Source organism: Elephas maximus, chromosome 1 (assembly GCF_024166365.1).
Source record: "Elephas maximus indicus isolate mEleMax1 chromosome 1, mEleMax1 primary haplotype, whole genome shotgun sequence".
NCBI classification, from domain to species: Eukaryota; Metazoa; Chordata; class Mammalia; order Proboscidea; family Elephantidae; genus Elephas; species Elephas maximus.
In genome coordinates this window covers 76,414,565-76,433,495 of record NC_064819.1, presented here as the reverse complement: position 1 = coordinate 76,433,495, position 18,931 = coordinate 76,414,565, and the positions used below count along the sequence as shown (strand labels likewise).

Sequence of the window (18,931 nt, the reverse complement as noted above, 5' to 3'; positions counted from 1 at the left end):
CACTTTTTCAAGACCTTCTCTTCCTTGACTTTTGTTATGGGTTCAATTGTATCCCCACAAAATTTGTGTTGATATCCAAACCCCTATACCTGGGATTTGATCCCCTTTGGAAATCAGTGTTCTTTGTTATGTTAGTGAAGCCATTATCAGTGTAAGGTATGTCTTAAATGTAACCAGTTCTGAGATACAAAAAGAACAGATTAGGCACTGAGACAAGGGAGGACAAACTGAAGAAGACAGAAGCACATTAAGGATCAACAAGGACTCCAGGAACTCAGAGACTATGGAAACTAAGGCAAGGATCTTGCCCCAGGGCCAAGAAAGAGAGAATTCCCCTAGAGCTGTGGCCTGAATTTGGACTTCCACACTCCTTAACTGTGAGAAAATCAACTTCTGTTCCTTAAAGAAAACAACTGTGGTATTTCTGTTACAGTAGCACTAAGGAAGTAAGACAACTTCTCAGTGTCAATGAACACACTTACCGTCTTAAAACTTTTTTTTTTTTTTTAACATCCAAGACACTGATGTTCTGACTCTCTTTCTACCTCACTGGCTCATCCTTCTCAACAGTTTTTGTTTGTTTCCCCTCTCCTCACCTATTCTATAGTAGGTTATCTCACAGATTGGTCCTTGAAATTTTCTCTATATGCACTCACTCCCTGGTAATCTCACCCATTCACATGGTTTACATCATCTGTATGCCTACACTATCTCATAGAGACCGTATTGGACAGAGTAGAGCTGCCCCATAGGGTTTTCAAAGTTACAATCTTTATGGAAGCAGACTGCCACAAATTTCTCCCATGGAGTGGCTGGTGGCATTGAACTGGTGACCCTGTGGCTAGCAGACAAGCCCCTAACCACTTGACTAAATCTGGTTTTTGGTTTCTATGCCTACAACTCACAAATGTGTATCTGCAGACTGGACCACTCCATTAACCTCAGTTCTTGTATATACAACTGATTCCTTGGCATTACTAGGCATCTAAAATTTAGCATGTCTAAAACTAAACTCCCATTTTTCTATAATAATCTTACTATATCCAATTGTCCCCATTTCAGTTAATGGCAACTCAATTCTTTCTCTCTTTCAAGCAAACAACCCTGGAAATCATCATTTATTTCACTCTTTCTCTCATATCTCACAGCCAGTTTGTCAGGAATTTCTCTTCTTTCTGTTTTCAAAATATATCCAGTCTCTGACTGCTTCCTAATACCGTGACAGCCACGATCTTATCTGGCATAGGGGTAAAAGAGCCCAGAATCAAATTTAATCAAAAGAGATTTTTGTTGAGCAAAGACAAAGATGATCATTCCCACGAGAGATTTGTCTGTGTGCACAAGACACAAGAGACTAGCAGAATCCCCGGAATCACAATCAGAGAGTCTCTAATATGGTATTACAGAAGGAAGTAAATTAAGAAAAATTACACTATTGTCAAAGGCAGGAGACATAACATATGGTGATACATGATTGGTTTAAGGATTCTATGTTGGTTATGTACCATTTAGTTACTATAGGTATGTTTCCTTGGGAACAACCCGGCAACATCCACTCTTGGCTTAGTGACTTGGAACAGGTTGTTAGAAATTGCAATATGCTCCTTTGTGAGACCACAATTTCCCTATAGCATGGCCTCTTTATTGGCTAAGATAAAGTACCCTTCATGGACCATTCCTCCTCTAGGTATAAGAAACAATGAAACCATGAGTTTCAGTGTGCACTCTCATTTCTTTCTGGAACTATTCATAATGATTTTAACAAATGTTCACACCAAATGGATTCCAGCTTTAACTATTACCCCTTAACAAACTTTTGTATAAAAATAGATTCTAGCCCCTGGACCTTACTTTAGTCTCAATAATTCTGGCCAGGCACCTATATAAATTTAAGGTCCTCTACATCACATGAAGAACCCTGGTGGAGCTGTGGATAATAGCTATGGCTGCTAAACAAAAGCTCAGCAGTTTGAACCCACCAGCATTCCTTGGAAACCTTATTGGGACAGTTAAACTCAATAACAAAAAGAGCAAAAAGATTGACTTTTTTTGGGGGGGGTGTCATATTCAAGCCATTGGCATTTCTTACATGTAGCATGAGGAAAGGGCCTAAACAGATCTCCTTGAATCTATTCTTTTCTCTGTAAAAAATATTCTCCACAGAACAGGCAAAGGGATCTTTCAAAAATATGTCACGAGGAGTTACTTCACCTCTTAAATCCCATCATCTCCTCATTTTATTAGAGTAAAGGTGGCCTTCAAAAATGGCCTGTGACAAGGTCATGGAAGCTCCATACACATCCAGACTCTCTGAGGGACCGAATTGCTGGGCTGAGGGCTGTGGGAACCATGGTCTCGGGGAACATCTAGCTCAAATGCCATAACATAGTTTAGAAAGAAGATGTTCTACATTCTACTTTGGGGAGTAGTGGCTGGGGTCTTAAAAGCCAATGAAAGGCCATCTAAGATACTTCACTGGTCTCACCCCTTCAGGAGCAAGGAAGAATGAAGAAAAGTAAACATACAAGGGACAGATTAGTCCAAAGAGCCAATGGACCACATCTACCACCAGGCAGTCCAGTACAGCTAGATGATGCCCAGCTACCACCACTGACTGCTCTGACAGGGATCACAATAGAGGGTCTGGAACAGAGCTGGAGAAAAATGTAGAATAAAATTGAAACTCACAAAAAAGACCAGGCTTACTGATCTGACAGAGACAGGAGGAACCCTGAGAGTATGACCCCCAGGAACTCTTTCAGCTCAGTAATACAGTCACTCCTGAGGTTCATCCTTCAGCCAAAGATCAGACAGGCCCAGAAAAGAAAACAAGACTAAAGGGGCACAACCGCACAGGGGCAAGGACTAGAAGGCAGGATGGGACAGGAAAACTGGCAATAGGGAACCCAAGGTGGAGAAGGCAGAGTGTTGACATGCCGTGCATTGTTAACCAATGTCATAGAACAAGATGTGTACTGTTTAAAGAAAAACTAGTTTGTTCTGTAAACTTTCATCTAAAGTTCAATAGAAAAAGAACATGCATGTTCCCAATTCACTGCATAAAAGAGAAGCCAAAAAAGACTTTTCTCATTTCAGTTAATGAGTGAATGAATGAATGAATGAATAAAGGCCTGTGAAAGAACACATTAAAACTGAGATGCTTGACATGACTGACTGACTCAGCTTTGAATAGAAACTTCCCTTTGTCTTATATACCCTTTTTCTTCTGCTTTCAGCATATGTGCATCCTCTACCTCTTGTGTGAACAACTGCGTATTCATTCTATGATAAATATGTATTGTTCTAAGAAAGAACACTTTCAAGTGATGTATGACAAAGTTGTAGTTCATGAATAAGCAAGCAATAGAATGTTTCAGGAACGTAATGACCATAATGTTCCATAGAAAGTTGTTTATGTACACACTTTGCTTACAGAAAATCTGATGATTATCTGACCTTGTGAAAAGTTTACTTGTGACTCATATGTAACACATGTGTAATACCCAGTCCTCATGCATAAAACTCTCCCTCCCCTTTCAGAGTTTGAAGCACCTCCCAGTGCTAATGCAACACAGGAGTCCTTCTCAGTGTTACCCCAAGCTGGGTTGTTGCTTTGGCTGTTTTCTATCCTGCAGTAAAATCTACCATTTCTCTCCTTACAGATTTCTTGTTAGTTTTACACTTTGATGTATTTGGTGTCACAAGTGGGATTTGATGTTGCATTATCTTTCACACACCCAAGAATTTGAGGACCCAGACTCTGGTCTCCAATTCCATAATTTCTCAGAGTCTGTTTAACCTAAGTAACCTCTTGAAAATGAACTCTGCTTGCTTGCATCAAAGTTTTTTGAGTTGTACTGTAGACTTGTTTGGGTTCTTGCAATTTTTATTGTTTGTTTGGTCCTTGTGTGGTTTTTTTGGTTCTTGTTTTGATTCTTGCAGGCAAAAGTTTGTATTTGGATTTTTATTTGAGCTCCTTAAAGACAGGTTTTGTTCTCTTGGTTTTTACTTTTTTCAAGACACCGTCTCTAAATTCCTAAGCAGAATAAAGAATTGCAGGGTTAAATTTCAATTCCTACCCCCTCTGTTTCATTGCCAAAGGCTCCTCCTTCTTTGCTTCTGATAACAAAGCTGACTCAAGTTCCTTTCTATTCAAAGAAACTAGGAGATAAATCTCTCTTTCAAGTGCCTTTTAAAATCTGTCCTAATATACTAATTTAGAATTTCAGGAACCACTTTGGAAAAATGATTATTTGTACCTGTGTTTTCTTTCCTCTGAGCAACTTTCTCTTTAATTTTCAGCTTTAGTAAAAAAATCTAAATAAAATCCATCCATCTAAATTTATCACGCTGAACAAAACCCAAAAGAGACAGGAATTTGACCCAGTCACACTTCCTGGTAACACTGCCTCCTACCTAAGCCTCCTACCTTAGTGAATATTCACCAAAGACCTTTTCTTTCATCTTTTCAACATTGATCAGGCCACCACTGGAGGACAGAAAGTACTTTCAGTGGGAAAATTACCCTTCGAAGAAACCTGAGATCCTGAAAATATTTGTGGGCAGGTTCTGGCCCACATGTCATGAAAGGGCTTTAACTGGGAAATTTACATTATTTATCCAGGAAATTTTTTATTACTATTCAGATGTTGTTAAAAAAAAAAAAAAAACTTAGTAATCTTGGTATTTTCCTGATATATCCTAACTATTTAATATCCTGCCCCAAGATGATTATGTTACATCTAAAGCTCTTTGAAATTAACATTAATCATTATGATTAACAGTATTTTCATCTAAAGAATTTTTAATTAAATTTGTTTAACCTTACATTAGTTACATAATACATTTCCATCAAGTCCATCACTTTTTAGAATTATTATAATAAGTCCTCTGTAGCCATTTTTAAGTTTGTCATTTGTGAGTAAATTTTACTTTTCCCTGAAAATGTTTGACCATAAAATTTCAATGTATTTTACTATATTGTACTTATGCAAAAGACCATAATTAGCTCTCCTCACCATTCCATGTACAAGCAAGCTCCAAGAATTAAACCTTGGATCTTTTTATCTCAATTTAAGAAAGCCAAAAACATCTCTTTGGACACACCATCCTTCTGGGGACTTCAAGATGCTATCCAAAGGCCCCAGTGGCCAGAAGCTGACTATATCTGAAGTACACAACTTCAGATTGAGGAATCAGACTTCTTGCACATTGCTGAATTTTAAGGATTTTGTTTAGTATTTGTCTGTGCCATCGCTAATACTTCTTATTCTGACTAGATAAATACGGCAGGGAGAAATTCAACAACATATCAGAAAAATTCACCAAAAAGCTACTTAACTTCATTCAGTGCCTCCTATGCCTGATATGCCTTTTCTTAATATCCCTACAAAAACCAAATTTGTAGGGAACTCTAGTTTCAAACTTTGAGTTCGTGTTTTAAAAATGCCAAGTTATTCCTTCAAATATGGCCTTGCTCGCCAGACAATCACAGAAGTAGAGAGTATGAGTTATGGAATGGTAAAAGAGGGCGTCTGTATATGATATTTTAGGTACAGAAGGAAAGCATCCATAGAGTACATCCATGCAAAAGAAAAGAAAACAAGAAGCACCCAAACCCATGGCTGTTGAGTCGATTCCGACCTATAGCAACCCTATGAACACAGTCTAACTACTTGATGGGGTTTCCAAGGAGCAGCTGGTGGATTAAAACTGCTGACCATTTAAACTCTTAACTACTATACCATCAGAGCTCCATGGAAAAGAAAGCATTAATGTAATGATATTAAGAATTCTTTGAGGAGATTCATGATCAGAGGAGTTATTTGTGAAAGAGCACCTTAAAATTGGGGTTAATGGCATGACCGACTGGTGGAGGTTTGAATTGAAACTTCCCTTTGTGCTTTATCCCTTTTTCTCTTCTGCTTTCAAAATACGTGAACCCAACCTTAAGTGAACAACTATGTAGTTATATGATAAAAATATTTTTCATCTCAGAAAGATCGCTTGTAACTGATATATGACAAAATTGTGGTTTATGCATAAGCAAGTGATAAGAATGTTCCAGAAAGGGAAAGATGAGAATATTCCCTGAAATGATGTTTATGCATGCCATTTGTCTCCCCAATTCAGTGATCATTCACTGACATTATGGAAGGTTTATTTACACCTCATATATATCTCATGGAGCCTGGGTGGCGAAGTGGTTAAGAACTTGGCTGCTAAAGAACTTTCCTGAATAAACCGCATGCTTTGAAGGCCAGCGTAGCAGGGGCGGGGGTTTGGGGACCATGGTTTCAGGGGACATTTGTTCAATTGGCATAATAAAATCTATTAAGAAAACATTCTCCATACCATTTTGGAGTGTGGTGTCTTGGGCCTCAAACGCTAGCAAGCTGCTATCTAAAAGACAACAACTGGTCTGAACCACGTGGAGCAAAGGAGAATGAAGAACACCAGAGACAGGAGGTAAGTATGAGCCCAAGATTCAGAATGGGCCACATAAATCACAGACTACATCAGCCTGAGACCAGAAGAACTAGATGGTGCTGGCTACAGCTGATGACTGCCTAGACAGGGAGCACAACAATGAATCCCTGAAGGAGCAGGACAACAGTGAGATGCAGACCTCCAATTCTTATAAAAAGACCAGACTTAACGGTCTGACTGAGACCAAAGGGACCATGGAGGTCATGGTCCCCAGACCTTCTGTTAGCCCAAGGCAAGAACCATTCTTGAAGCCATTTCTTCACACAGGGATTGGACTGGACAGTAAGACAGAAAATGATACTGCTGAGGAGTGGGCTTCTTGGGTCAAGTAGACACATGAGACTATGTGTGCAGCTCCTGTCTGGAGGGGAGATGTAAAGGTTGAGTGGGACAGAAGCTGACTGAATGGACACGGTTCTCTACATGGTGGAGAGAAGGAGTGTGGTGGGACAGCACCTAGGAGTATATAGCAAGGTGTATATAGCAAGGTTTTGTATATAGCAAGGTTTTGTATAAGAGACTGACTTGATTTGTAAACTTTCACTTAAAGTAGAATAAAAATATTCAAAAAAGAAAAGAAAAGAACTTGGCTGCTAACCAAAAGGTCAGCAGTTAGAATCCACCAGCCGCTCCTTGGAAATCCTATGGGACAGTTCTACTCTGTCCTATAGGTCGCCATCCGTCTGAATCAACTTGACAACAACAGGTTTACCTATCTCATCTGTGGTCCCTAGCCCTCATACATAAAAATACTTCTCTTCTTTCAGAATTTGAAGACCTCCCAGTGATACACTGACCTGGGTTGTTGTTGTTGTTACCTATTCCGCAATAAAACACTATCATTTCTCTTCTTAGAAAATTCTCCTTACATTGACGCGTTGACAGACCTAACAAGCATCCACTGGATTTGTTTGCTCGTACTACTCTCTCCACCTTGCTCACTCTGCTGCAGTTACAGTTGGCTTCTTGATGCTTCTTGCACACAGCAGCCACACTGCAGTCTCAGGACTCTTCACTCTGAATCTTGTGCCCAGAACTGATGGGGCCCTCGCCTCCTCCTATGGCTAGCTACTGCATCGGGTGCACAATATATTCTAACCGAATAGAAAACCGAGGACCTGACAAAGTGCTGTGGACGGACAAGGAAGCAAGTCGGCTATGGTATTCTTGTGATTTAAAGTCTGGGGTTGAAAAGGCAATGTGAAGCTTATGGGGTTGGTTGAAACGTGAGCATATGCAGATGAAGAGTTTGTGGGGCAAATTCAGAATTCACGAAAAGAACGACCGGTCTGTGACCGGTCTGTTTCCGCCTGGTTTTGAACCAAGGACCTTTAGCGTGTTAGGCGAACGTGATAACCACTACACTATGGAAACCTATTTGTATTGATACCTTTTTGCTTCGAAAATGCTTAATCTGAAATTTGTGCCTTTGTATCAGGATGTCTTCATGTTTGAAATGTATTTTTTTCCCCCTCACACTTTCCGATTCTTAAAATCAACAGTATCAGAACAAGGTACATCACAGCCAAGCACACGCTACTCCCAATGACCCAATTCCTTCCTAACCACCAGGTAGCAAAATCTCGGGCGAGTTCCAAAGAATTTCTTGGTAAGTTTTAGGCTCACTTCTTTGGCGGTGCAAGGCGTAATTATCTTCATCTCCAGGTGTCCCACCTGGAAACTTCAGGAACTAGTACGAACCATCTGAGCTCAGTAGGGCTTCTGCACTTTGTGCCCAGGTAGTAACGGGAGCGATTGAGGTCCACAGGGTATGGTGTCAGGCTGTGCCCAGTTCTGTGTCGTGGCCGTGGTGTGGACTTTGTGGAAGTGAGTCTATTAGACGTCAAATGAACTTCTCTTCAGTTCGTTATCACTCATATCTGATAAACTCTATCTTTTAATCTGTTTTATAGAGGGTAAAAGACCTTCATGATGTACTTGACTCTTCTTTGTTCTTCACTCCATTTCAACTGTCTTAAATCATTGTCCTTGCCCAGGATGTTGGAAAAAATCGGCTTTCTACTAGGTTCTAAATTAAACTTTCCAAAGGCAGAATCTTGGTGAAAGTGCTTGCCAGCGAAAATGCACTTGTCCGGAAAGTATTAGAAACTCTTGACAGGAGAGATTTCTCAGCCTCTGAGAAAGGTCACATTATGTCTCCTTCTGTGGCGGCTAAAACACGAACTGATGAAAATATTGTGGGTAAGGAAGGGAAAAACATGTTTCTTTCTTATTAGCACAATCTCAAGCCTGCCTATTTTTTTTTAGAGATCTAATCAGCAGGATAAACAGAGATTCCATTTGACACACATGTTAGTTTGTTAACTTCTCTCAAAAATTTGCTTTAGTATTTATTTTAAAGAAACCATTGAGCAGCCCAATCCCGTGGTGGTCACTGGAAATACCTGATGTCCTTAGGGAAATGGCAAACTAGAAAGAGGGAAGGGACACCTCAACCGATCATTAACACAAATGTTCCCACAGTGATTTAGTAATAATAAACTTGCTGAGTAGAATGACAGATACGAATAACAGGGTTTCCTCACAGAATTGCAGAAAAGGGGCATCATCCCGAGTCCTACTGATCACAACTTGCTGGACTAATTGTTGGCTAATCTATATTTTATTGGATTTAAAAAATAAGTAAAGTTACTGAAGAGCAGTTGAATGGAGGGGGAATTCAAGCCTTGGGTGAATATGGAATAGAGAGTAACTGGAATGTGGGAAGCTGCAGTTGTAGGTTTCAATCAGACTGTGAAGAAAAGAGAAACTAAGTTGAATAATAGGTGCAGAAACAGGGAGGTCAGGGAGGGTCCTTCACAGTAGGGAGGTTAGATTTTAATCTGAATGTGGTGAGTAGGAAAGAAGCGGCTGTTTTATGGAGGAACATGACATTGCCTGTTTTGATCCAAAGACCTCTTTGGCTTTTGAGTAAACACTGGAATGTCTCAGAGCTCAATCCTTAGGCCTCTTCTCTTCTCCATTTATTCTAATCTCCCGGCTAAAAGCATTGTCTAATGATTTCCCTTTCCCATGGTCTTCATCTGAGTGCCATTGTGTACCTCTAGCCTAATGGATATCTCCTCTTTGAAGTCTTACAATAAACATTTTATAGTTAACATATCCCAAACCGAGTTTCATATCTATCCCCTGAAACTGATCCAACCATATTGATCCCTGTCTAGCTTAACTGCAACTCTCTTCCTCCAGCTGGTTAGGACTAAGAATTTGGCATCTTCACTGACTCCATTTTTGCTCTATTCTCCAGATCCAGTCACTCAGAACACTTTCATTGCTTTATCTTTAAAATTTATCTGCAATTTGGCCACTTCTCCACACTTTAATTCTTACTAGCATTCCCCAAGCCGTAATATTCTCGGATGTGGAGTATTATTAGTATTTCTTAATATGTCTTGAGTTTTCCTCCATTTACTTTAACAAGATGCTTCCTACAGAACGTTTAGGGGGGTCCTTTTTAAAACCCCAAAAGGACTCCTTATTGTACTCAATGCTTAAAATTCAGCAATGGCTCCTTACTGCACTCAAAAAAATAAAATAAAAAAAGAAAGAAAAAGTCAACATTCATCTAATGACCTGCAAGGCGCTGCGTAATCTCCCTGCTCCCCACTCAATTTTCTCTCTGGCCCTTTCTCCTACTACTCTGCCCATTGCACCGTGCTGCAGTTACTACTGACTTTTTGCTCTACTTTAAATACACCAGGCATCATTCTGCTATATAATGCACAAGACATCCTTCTCACAATATTAATAACACCATGTTAATTAGACCAAATGAACAAGATATTTGAGAAGAAGAAAAAAACTGATGGAGGCTCCCAATGACATTTGTCTTGACCCTGAAGGCGCTAGTGTCTCACTTCAGAGGAGCTCTTTCCTTCTAGAATTTGAAACCTTCACTTGGCATGAAGCAGTAAATCCCTCTCTCTGGATTCTGAAGGGAGCCTGATCCACTGCCCCTGCAGCCTGGGATTCCTGGGGCAGGCACCTCATTCTGCTCACACCCACCTCCACCCGTTAGGAATCCAGGGAATCAAAGACAATTGGGGGGCTGGGAGGGGCTGGCATGCCCTGGGGGTGGAGCAATTACCTGGGTGTCAATGTCTCTAGGGACACACTGCCTTGATTTCAAGCCTAGGACTTCAGAGAGGGCATGAGGTTTTTTGTACGCTGATCAAAATACATACACTCAGATGCTGGGTGGAAACCCTGGTGGCAAAGTGGCTAAATGCTAAGGCTGCTAACCAAATCCCCCAGGCTCTACTTAGGAACTCTCTGCAGCTGTTCTACTCTGCCCTAGAGAGTCACTATGAGTCAGAATCACCTGGACCACAATGGATTTGGTTTGGTTTTTATTGGTGGGGTTAGAAGGGAGAATCTCTGGTACAAAATGAGTTCAGTTCTAACTTTCAAAAAACAGACATTTCCCACCCGGTTGCAAAGCAAGGCCTTTCCTGCATTGGGCAAACGCGATAGCCACATTTACAAGGAAACTTGCTTTCAGTCGCAACTTCTCTGCACAGGATAAACTGGAGTTTTTCTACATGTGCCAGCTGGATACTCTCAAAGCCTTTTCCTTCAGGAAATTGTCACAGTGATGGTGTGATTTTTTCACTCATACTATTTGTGTATTAAAATTAACCAAACTCCATTACTCATAATGGTCAAAGTCTTCCCTCAAATACCGAATTCCTTTGTAAACACAAGCAGGCTGGCATGGGGGAAGGGAGGATTTGATTTCAAGAAACTCCTCAATACTGTCCCATGGCAATTTCTCCTGGGTATGCTTTCTAGTGAAAGAAAATGACACTTTAGAAGTCATTGTTCAAGGTTCTTAGGACTGAACTGCAGAGGCCTGTAGGTCAGCACTTGGGGCTGGGCAGCTGCAGGGATATGACCCCGGAATGTCAAGCTACAGGGCCAGATGCATGGGATTTAGGTGGTTTGCAAGACTGGGCTCTATGCTGTCCAGCCCTGGGGCATCAAACATCCTTATATTTTCCCTCACACATGCCTAATTCTTTAAATATGCCTGCAGTTTCCTTGTTCCGTTTATTTGATTTAGTAGAGGAGAATGTAAACACTGATATACTTTTCTTTCTTCTACCCTTCCTTTTCAATATGTGTTGGAATCCAAACCACTATACGGGGAGATTTAATCCCATTGTGGAATCAGTTTTCCCCTAACAGACCTTTTGTTTTCTTCTTAGCTAGGAGTGAGCTGCCTTTTTCCAGGCTCTGCCTTAAGCATCACTTGGCATGGCTGACCCACACTCTTTGTGCTGAGTTTAGAGATGGCATTTGCCCCCAGAAAAGTCGACAGAATATGGTGGTGTCTGTGCTTCTCCACCCCAGAGTCCCTTTTTGTTCTGGGGGTGCCTGGGAAAGAGAGAGCAGCTTGACACGTCTGAAATAATCTGAGCGTTTTGAACTCCACTGTTATAAAATTGCAGTTAACGATTAAAGGAACATATTTTCTTTTTAGCAAAATCTAGAGCTTTTTAAAAATTTTTCTAGGACCTGATGATTGCAAACATGATTTACTGTAGGCTTTTCCCAATTGTGAACTTAATTTATTGAGCCAACCACACTTGTGTGCGGGCACCGGGGATACCAGAAGAGTGAAGAAGGAGATAACACAGTCCTCCTAAGCAGTTAATGACAATAAAATCGCAAAATGGATCAACAGAGATTCACACCACAGGAGGTTTTCAGGAAGCACAAAGAAGGGTCATCACCCCAGGATACAGGAGCCGGCAGGGCAGATCAGCCTAGGAGGTTCCTGCCCATCTGGAAAGAAATCCTCAGGCCCTGAGCTGGGAACAAATCGACCAAATCCTTCGGTGTTGGGTGGGTGGTGGGGTGGGGTGTCTCTGGATCCTTCTCAATGTCTTCCTGGGGTAGGATGAGGGAGTCGCCTCTAATGAATGTTTGTGTCCAGACAAAATCCACGAGCTCCAGAAGGTATAATGTTCTATAAAAAGGAGCGAATTCATTCCTGCTGGAGGCAGAGTTTTTGTGTTACATTTTCTCCTTGCGGAAGTGAGGAAAGGGGAAATAGAAAACATAAAGAGAAGTTTGAAAACATAGTGTTATTTAGTCATAGTTAAGATTACGTAAAAGAGAGTATGCTTTGGATGAGTGAAGAGGGAGGGAGCAATCTTCTGTGCATTCTGAATGTGAAGGAAACATTGCACAGGTGGCAGGCAGCTTACCAAAGCTAGCTAGAGTGTTGGCAGTAAAGCCGTTCGCGGGTTAGATCCCTGTATGGGCCAAGGAAAGAAGTTGCTTTTCCATTAAAAAGATTTTGCTGTCCTTCCTTCGCAGTCAGCTGCGCTTTGAAAATAGCCTGTGTGACATCAAATCTGGATAAAATGTTGACTTAATTTCCTTAATCCTCAGTAGTCACACTTATACCCTCTTTGCTCCCCTTCTAATGGGGGTGGGAGAAAAAAAAGAAAAACAGTTTTTTTGGAACAAGTGACATAAACCCTTAAGATAAAAATTTTAGTGAAGAAAACCAGACTGGGAGTGGGGATGGTCTTGGGGATGAGATGTGTGTCTGATGGTGGCTGTCCGTTTGAGCATCTGTTTCTCCTCCCTTTTTCAGGGTCCAGCACACTGTGTCTCCGTGTGGCCCTCAGGCACTTTATCTGATTATGTCCTCTACTTGACTGTTTGCTTACCCCTTGCACTGCCCTTAAGTGCTGTGGAAATTGATGTTTAGTTGCTAAAATAATAACAGTTAGACATAATGCATATTTTCCTTTTTTTTTTTAATTTTAACTACCAGTGGCTTTCAGTATAATGTTTGCCCATGAAGGGAGATTCCCCCTCCCCCCCTTACCGTTATCTAGATCGGTGCCAAAGTCAGAGTGAATGTGTAAAACTTCTCAGTTTGCTCCTATCGTGTTATTCTCATGAACATTCAAATATGCTATTCATCTCCTATCTTAAAACGGTTTCTCTTGACCCAACATATCCCTCTAGCTACTATCCAATTTCTCAGATGGTCTTATAAAAAAATCCCCTCTAAAGAGTTATGCAGATTTACTGTCTCTAGTTTCTCTCCTGCTGTTTCTAAATCCCCTGCATTCTGCTTTTTTGACACAACCAGTTCTTGGAAAGTTCTTGTCAGCATTACCAATGACTTCTCACACTTGCAAGACCTTATCCTTCTTAACTTTTGTTATGGATGCAATTAGTTCCAGCCAAAATATGTGTTGGAATCCAAACCCCTATACCTGGAGATTTAATCCCATTTTGGAAGCAGTTTTCTTTGTTATGTTAAAGAGGCCATAACAGTGTAGGATATTTCTTTAGTTACTTTTGAGATACAAAAATAAGAGATTGCCACTGAGACAAGGGAGTACAAACAGTGAAGAAGACAGAAGTCCATGTGAGGATTACCAAGGAACCCAGGAACACTGGGGCTATAGAAACGGGCACAAAGCTTTTCCCCCAGGGTCAACAGAGAAAGAACATTCCCTTAGAGCTGGCCCTGAATCTGGACTCCTAAACTGAGAAAATAAATTTCTGTTCCTTAAAGAAAACCACTTGCGGTATTTCTGTTACAGCAGCACTGGGAAACTAAGACAACTTCTCAGTGTCAATAAACACACTTACTGTCTTAAAACTTTTTTTTTTTCTTTTTTACGTCCGAGACACTGGTGTCCTGACTGTCTTCCTGCCTCCCTGGCTTATCCTTCTCAATAACCTGTGTTTGTTTTGCCTCTCTTCACTCATTCTATAGTAGAATCTCCCAAAGATTGGTCCTTGAATCTCTTCCCTATATACACTCACTCCCTGGTAATCTCACCCATTCTCATGGTTTAAATCATTTGTATGCCTAGATCATCTCATAGCAACCTTAGAGGACACAGAGTAGAGTTCCCCACAGGGTTTCGAAGGCTATGATCTTTATGGAAGCATACTGCCACATCTTCCTCCTGTGGAGTGGCTAGTGGGTTTGAACTGGTGACTTTTTGACTAGTAGCCAAGCCCTTACTAACCTCAGCAAAGCCCTTACTACTTGATGAAAATGGGTTTGGTTTATATGTCTACAACTCACAAATTTGTACCTGCAGTCAAGAGCACTCCATTAACCTCAGGTCTTGAATACAGGACTGATTCCTTGGCATTACCACTTGAATGATTTATGCTAAGCATCTTAAAAATTAGCATGTCTAAAACTGAACTCCCATTTTTCTCTAGGAGTCCTGCTACATCCAATCTTCACCATTTCAGTTAATTGCAACTCAATTCTTTCACTCTTTCAGGCAAAAAAAACCTCGAAGTCATCATTTATTTCACTCTTTCTCTCATACCTCACATCCAGTAGGTCAGAATTTCTCTTTTCTCTTCAAAATATATCCAGACTCTGACTACTTCTCATTACACTGACAGCCACCATCTTGTCTGACATAGGGAAAAATGACCCTAGAATCAAATTTAATCAAATGAGATTTTATTAAGCACAGACAAAGATGCTTATTGCAATGAGGGACTTGCCAGTGTGCGCTGGGCACAAGAGACTAGATGAATCTACTAAATTACCATCAGGCAGTCTCCAATATACTACTCTAGAAGGAAGTGAATTAAGAAAAATTATACTATTGTCAAAGGTGCTAAAGATAACATGGGAATACATGATTGATTTAGGGAGTCTTTTTTGTCTAGAGTCCATTAAGTTACCAAGCCGAGGTTTTCTTGGGAACAAACTGGCAACATCTGTTCTTGGCTTGGTGACTTACAATGGGTTCTCTGTTCAGTCAAAAAGAAATCACAATGTGCTCCATTGTGACAGCATAACTTCCCAGTGGCATAGTTCTTTGTTGGTTAAGGTAGAGTACCCTTCATGGAACATTCTAAATCTAGGTAGGGAAACAAAGAAACAATGAGTTTCTGCTTGTACTCTTATTCTTTTCTGGAACTTTTAATAATGATTTTAGCAAACCCTCACACATAATGGTTTCCACCATTAACTGTAACCCCTTGCCAAACTTGTATATAAAAATCGATTCTAGTACATGCACCCTGCTTTAGCCTCACTACCTGTGGCCCTGCACCTGCATATCTTTTAAGATCAGCCGTTTCATTTTCGGAAACCCTGGGAGTGTAGTTAAATGCTGTGGCTGCTAATCAAAGGGTCACCAGTTGGAATCCACCAGGCGCTCCTTGGAAACGCTATGGGGCAGTTCTACTCTCTGCTATGGGGTTGCTATGAGTTAGAATTGACTCTAGGGCAATAGGGTTTTATTATTATTATTATTATTGGTAGTGTAGTTAAGAGATATGGGTGCTAACCACAAGTTCAGTTGTTCGGATCCACCAGCAGCTTCTTGGATGCCTATGGGACACTTTCCCCTGTACTCTAGGGTCGCTATGGGTTGGAATCCACTCAACCGTCAAGGAGCTTGTTTTTTGGTTTCTTCCATATCCCGAGCCTTGGTGGCGATTTGATTAACAGCTGGTGTGTTATGCAGAAGGCCAGCAGTTCCAGTGCAGGAGCTGCTCTGGGAAAATCAATGGGGCCATTATTCTCTGTCCTATAGCGTCAAGGTGAGTCGCAATTCACTAGGCGGTATGCTTTTTGTTTGTTTGTTTGTTTGTTTTGCATACAGCAGCCTCACTATTGTCTCAGGACTCCTTACTTTGAATCCTGTGCCTGAAGAGGATGGAGAGCTCGCCTTTTTAGCGGCTGCAGAAATTTTCTGACCCAATGGAAAATGGAGTACCTGGCAAGCATCTGGGGGCGGGCTAGGAGGCAAGTCAACTACATTATTCTTTTAATTTAAAGTCTGGTGCTACAAAAGGAAAGCGAAGGTTAGGGGCTTGGTTGAAGCATGTTCAGATGAAGAGTTTCTGGAGGTAAAGTCAGAATTCACAAACAGAATGCGAAATCTGTTTCCGCCTGGTTTCGAACCGGGGACCCTTCGGGTGTTAGGCGAATGTGATAACCACTACACCACGGAAACTTGCTTGTCAGAGCAATTTTCGGTTTCAAAATTGATTAATCTGAAATTTCTGATTTCTTCAGGACATTTTCATGGTTGAGGAGCGGTTCCTCCCCCCGCGCTTACACTTTCTTAAAATTAACAGTATCATAAAATAAATCATAGCCAAGAAATGCTACTCACAGGCTCCCAATTCCTTCACAAACACCGGGCAGGGAAATCTCGGTCAAGTTCCAAAAAATGTTTTGAGAAACACTAGGCTCGTTTCTCTGCCGGTGTAAGTCGCTATGATCTTCAATTCCCCATGACTGGACTTGATCCTTTAGGGACTGGGACAAAAAGCCGAGCTCAGAATGCCTTCTGCACTTTGTGCCCTGGCACTAGCGGCAGACACCGTGGGGTAGAGAGTGTGGGTGTAAGTCTGTGCCGAGTTTTCTGCCAAGACAAGGTCGTGGGCGTGGTGGGGACTTTATGGAAGTGGAATGTGTGGCGAGTTAATGTATTAGACGTCAAATGAACTCCTCTGTTCTATAAGAGGAAACTTTGGTGGCATAGTGGATAAGTGCTACAGCTGCTAGCCAAGGGATCAGCAGTTCGATTCCGCCAGGTGCTCCTTGGAAACTCTAGGGGGCAGTTCTACTCTGTTCTATGGGGTCGCTACGAGTTGGAATCGACCGAAGGCAGTGGGTTTGGTTTTTTTTATTTTTTTGGTTCTAGAAGAGTCATATTTTCTGCTCTGGAATGTGTAAACTCGAGCAGATACATGGGCCGCTTGGACGCAGCAGGTGGCACCCCCACAGTGGCCTTCGTCACCGCCTCCGAGCTCGTGCCCTTCCGCCGCCTCCACCGGGCGCGCTGGGGCTTCTGCCGCGCCTGACAGGAGCCAAACACGAGTCGCAGGCTGTGCCGGTGCTACTGAGCTTCGGCGCGAGTGGGCAGTAGGCGCCCATCGACAGGGACACCCATTTGCGCATCAATGCAGAGCGCAAACGGTGCGCCACCGCTTCGTCGCCTCCAAGTACCACAAGCGCAAGCGGGAGCGCCTCTCGCTCCTGCAGGAGAAAGTGAAGACGCTTAGTAGCCAGAACACGGAGCCAACGTCCAGGGCCAGCCTTGCTGAGAGAGCAGGTGGCTGGGCTCTAGCAGAAGGCTCTCAGACAAGACGAGAGCGGCTGCAAGCTGCTTTCCCAGCACCAGGTGCCTTCGTACTGAGCCCACTAGAGGGGCTCATGCGTGGCCCACACCCTAAGAGGCAAGCTCGGGAATGGGGGCGTGGGCGCCTTGAACCCGGAAAGGGCGCGGACATTAGGAGCCCCCGTGGGCACGCGGGACTTGGAGGGGGGCCCAGGACTTGCAGAGGGCGCGGTCCCGGAGATCTCCCCAGGGTGCCCAGGACTTGGAGAGGGCGCCTCGGACTCGACAGGCTGGATGCCCCGCTTTCGGCGGGGGGGCGAACACTTGACCCCTAGCCCTCGAGATGCCTCTGTTACCCGCGAGTGGCCACCCTGTGTTGCAGAAACCCTTGCGCCCCAGCAGCCCCTTTGTACACCGCTGCGAACCGCGATTCAGCATGTGCGCACCTGCAACCCTGGGTATCCTTTTCCTTTAGTTGTTTGTTTGTTTTTGTCTTTGGAAGAGAGAAAAACAGTGCTTAATTCTTCCCTATTCATGTTTCTACTCCGGAACAAACGTTGATTGTGTGCATTTGTGTTTTCTTGTGTTGTTTTTTTAAAGAAATAGGAAAAACAAAAAACAAAAAAACTCCGCACCCCCTCTCTTCGCTCTCGCTCTCTCCTTCCCTCCTGGCGACACCCTCCCTCGTTTTTTGTCTTGCTACGAGTCCACACACCTATACATAACCCTTGATTAGCCTGGTTTTCCTTTTCCAGTAAAGCCTGGTTAAGCTCCCCCGCCCCCCGCCAAGACTCTTCTCTGTTATTCATTCCATCTCAACTGTCTTAAGTCACTGTCCTTACCCCGGGTATTGGAAACAATCTGCTGTCTACTACTTTCTAAAATTAAATTTTGATAAGGCTGAGTCCAGTTAAAGATGCTCAGCGGCCAAAATGTGTTTTCCCGAAGTACTATAAACACGTGACAAAAGAGAGCCTTCTAAGACTCTGAGAAAGGTCGCATACCTGCTGACAATATTGTGGGTAAACATGGGAAAAGCACGTTTCTTACTAGCAGAATCTCCAGTCTCACCCTCTTTGTTTTGAAATCGGATCAGCAGGATAAACAGTGCTTCTATTTAGCACATATTTTGTTAATCTTTGTCAAACTTTGGTTGAATATTTGTTTTAACGACATTTTTGAGCAGCCCAATCTCATGGTGATCATTGGAAGTAACTGACGTCCTAAGGGAAATGGCAAACTAGAAAGAGGGAAGGGGCACCTAAACCAATCATTATGACATATTTTCCCCAAGTAATTTAGTTACAATAAAATTCCTGAGTAGAATTACAGAT

At 42.2% G+C, this 18,931-nt stretch overlaps 2 non-coding genes across 2 annotated transcripts; both read right to left on the bottom strand.

The window, feature by feature from the left end:
• Positions 1–7,790: 7,790 nt before the first annotated feature.
• Positions 7,791–7,863, bottom strand: TRNAV-AAC (transfer RNA valine (anticodon AAC)). Its single transcript has one exon. It is a non-coding gene; the product is annotated as a tRNA-Val (tRNA).
• Positions 7,864–16,411: 8,548 nt separating this feature from the next.
• On the bottom strand, positions 16,412–16,484 carry TRNAV-AAC (transfer RNA valine (anticodon AAC)). Its single transcript has one exon. It is a non-coding gene; the product is annotated as a tRNA-Val (tRNA).
• Positions 16,485–18,931: the final 2,447 nt, after the last annotated feature.